Genomic DNA, 11,000 nt, shown 5'->3' on the forward strand with positions numbered 1-11,000 from the left:
TTATTAATCCACTAAAAACTACTTGTATTGTATTAGGGTCAAAACGGAAAAACATAACAGATCTAAAACTTAAAATTTCAGATACGGTGATCAAAACAGTAAATTGTCAAAAACATCTTGGGATTTATATTGACAATACTCTATCTTGGAAACTACACATTAACAGCGTTTGTTCAAAAATGTCATCACGAATGTTTCTTTTGCAAAAAATAAAACCATATTTAACCCTTGAAATGCGTAAGCTCTTCTATAATGGTTTTATCTCACCTATATCCGACTACGCATGCGTTACCTGGAGTTCAGCGGCCAAAACGGAAATTAATAGAATACAAAAGCGTTGTGGTGCACATATGTTAAATAAAAAGTACAACACTAATTCAAAAACACTATTTAAAGATCTAAAATGGTTGACTTTCGAACAGCGTAATCACTATTTCACGTCAGTTATTGTATTTAAAGCATTTCACAATCAAACCCCAACATACATACGTGACCTTTTGACACCTTCACAAAATAATCACTATACCTTGCGATCTTGCGAAAAGGGGGATGTAAAGCTAGTGCGAATACCCAAAACAAACTATTTCAAACAATCGTTTGAATTTTCTAGCAAAACAATTTGGAATTCGTTACCCCAATCTATACGTCAAACAAACAATTTAATTACATTAAAGAAAAAACTAAAAGCTTATCTTTCTTCCACACTTTATGAAATAAACTGAACATGCTTCATGTTGTTTTAGTTAATAACATTAGTTTAATGTCTAAATACTGTTCTTGCATAAATGGATATTGTAGTTTATGTCTGTCATTTGTTTTTAATTATAATATATATCATTATATGTGCATGCATATATGATTCTTTATGTTTTGTTCTTATTGCTCAAGATGAATTATGATGTATTTGTTGTAAATTGTACCTTGTTAGAAGACCTTGTTGAAAATAAGAAATGCATTATATAAATTGCATATTATGTAATTTCATCTGATGTATTTCTTAACAAGTCAATCTTCTTTAAATAAAGATTTTATTATTATTATTATTATTATTATTATTATTATTATTATTATTATTATTATTGTGCAATATTCATGCTATCACAGACATATGAGCCGTGCTCTGTGAAAGGGGGTCCGCACAGGCTAATCAGGGACGCCCCCGACGACTCTCTCCGCTTTTACGATATTTTCCGTTTACAGAGATTCTATTCTTAGAAAAAATCCAGTTTTGAAGTCCAATAGTTAAGCGTTCATTTGTTTTGTAAATGCTTCAAAGCAACTATACCATTATTCCGATTGAATGATTAAAGCTAAAGTAATTCAGGAGAGGTTCAGACGTCACGAGTCAAAGTCAAGGCCACAACTTCAAGGTCAACAAAATCTCTACGCGGAATATTGTTGTCGATTGAATTGCATTCGTTTAGTCTCTAACTTTAACTTTGATTCAAGTTTTTCGAATTTCAAAATGTTATAAATAGATGCAAATTAAGTATTTTTTCTGACGGTATGTTGTTATTACTTTCTGATATTGTAAAGCTTAATTTGATGCATGGATATTGTGCGGATGTAAACAATGATATATTATGCTTAATTATGTATTACCCCCGGTGTAACATTTATAATGTGTCATTTCTTTATACACATCATGGATAAACACGTAGAACAGTCAATGATCTGTTTCGTATTAATTTATAAAATATCAAATTTTAGTGAATGATTCAACCCAGAAATATTGTAATAAGCTTCCGATGTATAAAGTTATTTACTCTTTTTTCGCATACATGTGTCTCTACCACAGTAGAAAAACATACACTTTTCCATGAAAATGATTTGAACTAATAATGTAGAAACTGTAGAATATAAAAACGCTTATACAAGCAAAACACAGAGATATTTTGTCGACAGTATTGTTGTTGTCTTTGTGTGTGTGGGGAGGGGAAGGGTTTAAATAATGTCAAACCATTTGACTTTTATTATATATATGGGCCATGCTCTGTGAAAAGGGGTTTTAATGCATGTGCGTAAAAGGTCGTCCCAGGTGAGCCTGTGCAGTCCACACAGGCTAATCAGGGACGACACTTTCCGCTTTATTTCGTTTTAAAAAAGTCTCTTCTTATCAAAGATCCAGTTTAGGTGGAAAGTGCACAGGCTAATCTGGGACGACACTTTACTCACATATCAATGTCGTGTTCATTTTCTTACATAGGTGTCAAAAGTGTCAAACCCATATTCAATCCCCAAAACTGGCGTACGTAATATTATTAAAGATGCCAGCAAAGAATATGACATTCTTAGGTTTGGTTTTCACCAAAACACATATAACTAACCAATCCGTAGTTAAATTGTGTCATCAGATGACCTCGGTGTACGGAGATTGTTCTGTACATTCCCGGAGGCCGTTTCATAAACGATTGTACGACAATGTTAACTTACGAGATAATTTTGTAATCTTAATAAGTTGACGAACTAGCTCGCTATGCTTGTCAAATATATACGGCGCTAGAGATGACAATGTAAGTAATTTAGTACTGAAAAATTATAAAAATATGATATGGACTTAAGCAATTATGCATCTTCAAAAATGTATCGTATCGTTAATGTGTATTACGATGTTACGATATTAATTCTCGTTAATAGGGAGCAAAACTCGGTGGTCATAATACATATTGTACCAATCATAATTGTACTGAAGGTGTATGTTTATAACATACATGGCGTAAAAGTTAATTCCAAGGAATCTCGACTTTTTCAACCAAACGTACATACAGCGGACGTACATATTCTTAAATGTAAAACAACAAAGATAACAACATTAGACTACACGTAACGTTTGCCTGTGTTTATTTTACAATACAATTAAACATAAAATGGCAAGACAAGTTCCCCTCGGCTAGTCTGATGAACAATGTTGCGATTTGAACCTTCGTTACACCTGAAATTAGCATTTAGAACAAATTTGTACATTTTATGAATATTTTAAATTATGCGTACTCAAATAAACACATTTAAAACAAACTTAGGAATAAAACGTTAACTATTTTTTAAATGAAGAAATGTACTTTAACATGATGGCCATTTTGTGTATTTAAGCAACAATAATAATTAATTGAAATTTATTCAAGTGAGAGATTAAATATCATTACTATTATTTACTTCATGTTATTTACACAATCAAAAGTCATTCAATTGTTAAGTATTTAACACATTTATGCTTAGCGTCTAGAAAAAAGTCTTTGCAAACAGCGTAAACCCAGATGAGACGCCGCATCATGCGGCGTCTCATAAAGGGTCTGCGCTGTTTGCTTAACGCAATTTCTGTAAGATATATTCTAAATATAGAATTAAATATACTAGACATCCCTAATTTTGAAAATAAATTGATCCAATTGAGATGGATGGGAGAGTCGACTAGGCATAAATGGGTTAATTACACACTCGAAAGCCATTCAAGTGTTAAGTATTAAACCACACATTTGCATTCAAAATTTCAACTTCCAGATCCCATGCTGTAAAGATTAAAACAGAAAGTGTAAAAACATTTTAAACACAAAATGTAAAGAAACCAAAACACCCAAATACTGTTTCAGTGGCAGTGATTAGTGTTATTTTATGTTACTATTTTAATTGATAATGCACACATTTGTGGGCTTGGTCTTGTTCCGAAAAACCTTTTTGGTCATAATAGAAAAAGTTCTGAGGTAGCGGTGACTGAAATTTTGAATGAATGGCACCAGATTTGTGTATATAAAACAGAATTGGACGGAAACGAAAAACCTTTTTTAAAAGGCGAAGCTTAATCCTTATCCCGACACAGAGAGCCCTATGGAGTTGTTTGTTGTTGTGGTAGTAGTTCGGGAGAACAAAAGGGTCAACAAGAACAAGCCACCAATCAGAGCCACTGAAATTACACAAAATGAGAAATTTGTTATTCTTTTTACCCCAAACGAGAAATGAGTATGTTTTTTAACCCAAAGGAGAAATGTGTTATTTATTGAACTCAAAGCAAGGTGGGAATAGTTTTCGAAAGTACCTATGATGCGCTCGGCGCTTTTATCCCTGAATTAAGATGGCATTGCTAGCAAGGTTACTGCTAGTGCTAGTGGTAGTTCTATTGAAAAGTCCGCCGCTAAACAACAGTGTGAAAAGGAAGAGGAAGCCGATCAGTGCCACTGCAACAGTAAGATAGAATTTGGGTGTGTAGTTATAAAGAAACCTTTAATTTGTTTCGCAAAGTCGTTGTTTCTTAGCCCTGAATGACGGACACCGCTCCTCCAGTGCTCGAACTTCCAAAGTTAAATAAGCTGTTGTTGCCCGAGAACAGGATCGTAAATAGGAATAGAAAACCGATCAGTGCCACTGAAAACAGGTGTGGGATATTGCATGAGAATTACTGTGATACCAATTATATGAGTTGCGTTCTTAGAAAACTGGGCACAACACTTGGTGCGTAACATGTCGTCCCAGATAAGCCTGTGCCGTCCGCACAGTCTAATCATGACCGACACTTTCCGTTTTTATGGTATTTTTCGTTTAAAGGAAGTCTCTTCTACACGAAAATCCAGTTTAGGCGGAAAGTACGGACTGTAGGGACTTCTAGCACATGCATTATGCCCCGTTTTCTCAGAACACGACTAAATGTAATATACTCAATTCTAAATGCGTACTACCATTGATGGGTTCAGGACGGTTTTATTAACGCCCCTGAATGATATTTATGGGAGCCAGGTTGCTGGTACTGTTAGTGGTTCCAAATCCCCCGAACAAGATAGAAAATAGAAACAGGAAACCAATGAGGGCGACTGCAAAATACAAAGACATGTTTGCCATACGCTTGTTAAGATTGCAAAAATTATAATGTTTATTTCGGAACCCTTTTTTGGTCAAAGTGTGCAACGTTATTTTGTACGGCATCTCCCAGATGTACGGCATCTCCCAGAATGAATTGGCAAAATTACAGCGTATTCAAATTATGTGCGCAAAATTGGTTTTGAGCCGTAGAAAAAGTGACAGTTCAAAACAATCATTTCATGACCTGCACTGGCTGCCACTCAAGGCTAGAATTAAATTCAAAATTCTCACATACATGTTTAACTGTTCAATTGGTAATGCCCCTGACTATTTGACTGAACTTCTACCCACGCCGATTTCTAAACGCAATCTTAGATCATCAGCATCATCAATAGGGAGTTGCAATGTACCTTTCAACAAAAAAAGATCATTCAGTGATAGAAGCTTCAGCACTGTAGGTCCAAAACTATGGAACAACCTACCTTTGAGTTTAAGACAATGTACTTCAATAGACACTTTAAAAAAACAACTTAACACATACTTGTTCGATGACTTTTTTTGCATATTTTTAAGGGAATACGTGATGTACCTGTGTATGTTTTTAATTTGTGTTTGCATTTTTTTTCTATTGTACAACGCCATTGAATATGTTTTATACGTAGAAATAGGCGTTAAATCAAATGCTCAAGTTTCAAAGTTTCAACTAAAGGAAATATAAAAAAACGACATCGCGATAACTTTTTGGTTAAAGTGTACAACAACTAAAGATGATATTAAAAAAAAAACGTGGCGAATACTTTTTGAACAAAGTGTGCTACAACTAAAGGAAATTAAAAAAAAACGACATCGCGATTACTTTTTGGTCCAAAGTGCACAACATCTAAAGATAATATAAAACAACACATCGCGGTTACTTTTTGGATAAAGTGTACAACACCTAAAGATAATATAAAACAACACATCGCGGTAACTTTTTGGTTAAAGTGTACAACAACTAAAGATAATATAAAACAACACATCGCGATTACTTTTTTGACAAAGTGTGCAACAACTGAAGATAATAAAAAAAAAACGCATCGCGATTACTTTTTGGACAAACATGAAAAACTGACAAAACTAGAAATTTCTTAAATCTGTTTAGTTGCTTTTTATATGTTAATTTAATACGTGTAAAAACACCTGCAACAAAATAGGTGACTATTCCGTCATAAAATTGTTAAATTGTATGAGGGTTTTTTTTGCTGAAAAATCATTAAAAGAAACAAAGGGCTAAAACAAGTTGTAATAGTAGTTTTAAGCATTGTTCAAGTGCATGATTTATTTCATTTGAAATTACCTACATGAACAAAACAATCCATAGGCTAAAAGATCTGTATGGGACCTCATATAATCAGTTTCATCTAGGGGACTTTTGTGAATAAGGAACCAAACAGTTCTCGGGGAAACAGACATAAGCACCAATTATGTATTTTCATTTTTTTTGTAAGATGAACAACATTAACCCATGTATGCCTAGCGTCTAGAAAAAAGCCTTGGAAAACAGCGTAGACTCAGATGAGACGCCGCATGATGCGGCGTCTCATCTGGGTCTGCGCTGTTTGCTTTAAGGAATTTATATAAGAAATATTCTTAATATAGAAATAAATATACTCCCTAATTTTGGAAATAAATTGATCCAATTGAGAAGGATGGGGGAGTCCACTAGGCATAAAGAGGGTAATATTTCAATGATTAAAGCCTTTACAAACAAATAAAGGAAAACCCAAACTCTTCGATTATACAATCAATATGAAAATATCGATCTCTGTTCTGGGGTACAATGACACCAGCTATCCGATTGCTCAAATCATAAAATAATATTTCACAGATAACAATACATCAGATAATTTTTCGAACATAAAGTAAACCATTAAGAACAACAGGCAAATATTGACAAGTGACTGTAAAAATCAAAACGTCAACAAATCACTTTCAGGTTTTCCGTTCCATATTATACAACAAGTTAACTTTAATATATCGTGCAAACAAGATGGCTTTGCCTAGTTTTATTATTTCAATACTCGTTTTGGCAATTGATTTTATCCGATCCGAAGTATAATGGTAATGAAATTATTTAACACCTAACCCATTTATGCCTAGAGCGTCTAGAAAAAAGGTCTTGGCAAACAGCGTAGACCCAGATGAGACGCCGCATGATGCGGCGTCTAATCAGGTCTGCGCTGTTTGCTTGAAGGAATTTCTGTAAGAAATATTCTTTAATATAGAAATAACTATACTAGAAATCCCTAATTTTGGAAATATAGAAGGATGGCAGAGTCCACTAGGCATAAATGAGTTAAAATTAAAAAATGATAAAATGGTTCTTACGCCATCCGCCGTTTCCGAAACCACCGCCGTTGTTTCCACCATTGTTGTTTCCGAAGCCGCCACCGTACCCGATGGGCACATAGTTGTAGTCACCGTAGCCGAAGCCATAGTTGGCCTGGGCACCAATAATGGCGCCAAGGACACAGACGACTGAGAGCAGAGCCACTGTAGCGACCTTCATGATGGAACTGCAAATAGAATTTTCGTCACGCGTCATATCTTTTCGCGATGCTATAATAAAACCGTAAAACATCAAAAACACTTCGGCATGTTCTATATAACATGTATTAACATATATCAAGACAAAAAAATACAAATAACATCAATAGTGTTGTGGCGATTTAACTCAATATACTCGCATTATAATGTTTTCTCCGCTAAAAAAAATTTTGCCGCAAATTGTTTACGCTTCATGTCGTCTTTTTCCCGGCTTTAAGGGGTAAAAGCCATAGCCTGGTTCACTACAAATCGCGATTACTTTTTCCAAACACAATTTTGGTAAAGTCTTGAAGTGTCGTTCAAGATTAGCCTGTTCAGTCCTCACATGCTTATCAGGTACGACACTTTGAATTTAAAGTAGGTCTCTTCTAAACAAAATACCAGTATAGGCGGAACGGGTCGTCCCTAATGAGCCTGTGCGACGGCACGGGATGATATGGGACGGTATTTTACGCTCATGCATTAAACCCTGTTTTGCCAGAGCTCGACTCAAATGGTCGATGGCCAGAAGTCACAAATCACATTCAAACAGGTGTGCCTAACCAATAAGCTTTGATATGCTTTCAACAAAGCATTTCAAATGTTGAGTGATACTGTGCAAGAAACCAAAAATATAGCACTATTCATATAACATGTTTTAAAGTCATACATGACATTTTTTACATTGTACGAAGTCTTGGTGTTCATGCATAACCCATTTGTGCATAGCGTCTAGAAAAAAAGGCCTTGGAAAACAACGTAGACCCAGATGAGACGCCGCATCAGGGTCTGAGGTGTTTGCTTAAAGGAATTTCTGTAAGAAATATTCTTAGTATATAAATACATATACTAGATACCCCTTATTTTGGAAATAAATTGATCCAATTTAGAAGGATGGGAGAGTCCACTAGGCATAAATGGGTTAAAAACATTGTGCTGATCCCCGACAACAAAACAAAATGTATTCATACTTTGGTATGAACTAGTTCATACCCTATATTATTAAGTCAATGCCTCTTACCTTGCCTGTTTTGGTCACTTGGGCACAACTGCGACTACCGGAACAAAACTGTGTGTCGACTGAAATAGTCAAATGAAGGTTTATATTCCACCAATAGATTTCCGGCCTCGTGCGAAGTAATTATGCACATTAATTCTACGGAAATCCAACCAACCAATGAGCGGATGGGTATCACCACGTGATATTAAGATTCATTATTGAAACTCCCATTTCCGGTCAAGGACTGTCGGAAATGGAAACTGCTTTATTGACCAACACTCCTTGATTATTAACTTTTAAAAAGTCATGACTTTAAATTTGGACAAAATGTCCGGCAGCCGTCAAACACCGCTTGGTCTTCCTCATTTAATGTTAGACATTTTAACTCAAAATTTTCTCCGCAAGACGCTGTGGAAACTCCCTTGATTATTCGCCGCAAGACCGTCCATAAAAACGCGCATTAAAATGCGACGTAGACGTTGATAGTTCCAGGGGCGAAACGCTGACCGACGTTTTACCTGTCGATTGCCATTGATGTTGAAATATGTACATGCATATTTAATACAGCAACCGCCGCACTGTTTCGATAGGAAACAAACAACTTCCGGCTAAAATTTTAACTTGACCATAATCAAACTGAGACCGCACGATATGAAATCGCGCACAACACACAAGTTTTAGGCTTTGTAATATAAAATTTCAACGCTTATGCTGTTCTTTTCTATTTCACTCGTGTTTTATATCAGTGTAATGGGAAAATAAGGGCAACATAATGTTAGGTTTATTAATGAATAATGTCCATAAAATATAATTAGAAAAAGAAAATAAATCATTGTATTCACGAATAGAATATGTCCTATCGTATTGTGAGATACTTTCATTGCATCTTTATTTGATTTTTTTATTATTGATGAAAATCAGATAATCGGAAAAAAATACTGAGAGGCATATGCGCCTCAGGGACGACTCTTTCCGTCTCGACTTGCTTGTCGTTCAGAAGAGGCTTCCTCTTAACCCATTTAAGCCTAGCGTCTAGAAAAATGGCCTTGGCAAACAGCGTAGACCCAGATGAGACGCCGCATGATGCTTAAATGAATTTATGAAAGAAATATTCTAAATATAGAAATACATATGCTAAACATCCCTAATTTTGGAAATAAATTGATCCAATTTAGAAGGATGAGAGAGTCCACTAGGCCTAAATGGGTTAAATAAAACATTACATAAATCGGAAGGAAAGTGTCTTCCCTGGTTAGCCTGAGCGGACTGCACTGCTAAGATCCTTTACGCACGTGCATTATCCCGGTTGGCGCTTTTATGGCTACTTACAGAACAGAACAGACATGGGCCGTGCTCTGTGAAAATAGGGCTTAATGCATTTGAGTAAAGTTTCGTCCCAGATTAGCTTGTGCAGTCCGCCTTTACTAGCCTTTAAATAAGAAGAAATGTTCATAAAACAAAAAATATCATGAATGCGGAAAGTGTCGTCCCTGAATAGCCTGTGCGGACTTTAAAGGTCAATCAGGGACGACACTTTCCGCCTAAACTAAATATTTGCTAAGAAGAGACTTTATTGAAACAAAAACTATCATAAAAGCGTTATGTATTGTTCCTGATTAGCCTGTGCGGACTGCACAGGCTAATCACGGACGATAATTTCCACACATGCATTAAACCACCTTTTCACAGAGCACTTCTCATATTCAGTACATCGTCAATATTCGGCATATTTATATTACAAACATCAAAAAGTTGATTTTCAAGAAAAGTTTGTTCTTAAGGTCATATGATAATTAATCCATTTATGCCCAGTGGACTCTCCCATCCTTCTAAATTGGATCAATTTATTAAAAAAATTAGGGGTGTCAAGTATATTTATGTCTATATTTAGAATATTTCACAAAGAAATTCATTTAAGCAAACAGCGCAGACCCAGATGAGATGCCGCATTATGCGGCGTCTCATCTGGGTCTACGCTGTTTGCAATGTCCTTTTTTTAGGACGCTAGGCATAAATGGGTTAAAATTGTATCGATTTATCAAACAATTTTGTGACAGTCTTTCTTTGTATATCTCCTGATAGAGAATCCTTCGCATTGGTTTAATAGAAATTATCCATGAAGCAGTAAAGGTTTGTGATAAATTTGGAAAAGAATGTGTACATTATAATTATTTAAAAAAAATAGCGATATTTCACTTCATCTATAATTTGGAACATACAACAAGTACATATAAATAGCGTTTTAAATACGTTTGTTCTTTAGTCTGAGTGGTCCAGTGGCATTGCTTATTATTATTATTATTATTTTTATTATTATTATTATTATTAAAGAAGACGAATTTGTGTGATTATTAAATTGTTCATAACGTTAGCTTGAACGTTAACTTTAATTAAAGGGAGACTAATGCAACCGGTGAATTCATAACGGTTTTACAGGAAACTGACCATTGAAATAATCGGACATGAGCGCAGTGCAAAATCGCTGTTATAACTTCGATGCCCGTAAGCATTTTACGCACAATAACAGTATTATTTATATAAAAACAAATCACGTCAAGAATAAGTTTAAATTCCCTTATACTCGTTTTTAAGTCTCGTTTAAGTCTGAGTAGGTGAGTAAAAAATGACCACGCGCTATAAAATGTGT

The sequence above is a fragment of the Dreissena polymorpha genome, chromosome 7 (genome assembly GCF_020536995.1).
Source record: "Dreissena polymorpha isolate Duluth1 chromosome 7, UMN_Dpol_1.0, whole genome shotgun sequence".
Classification (NCBI taxonomy): Eukaryota; Metazoa; Mollusca; class Bivalvia; order Myida; family Dreissenidae; genus Dreissena; species Dreissena polymorpha.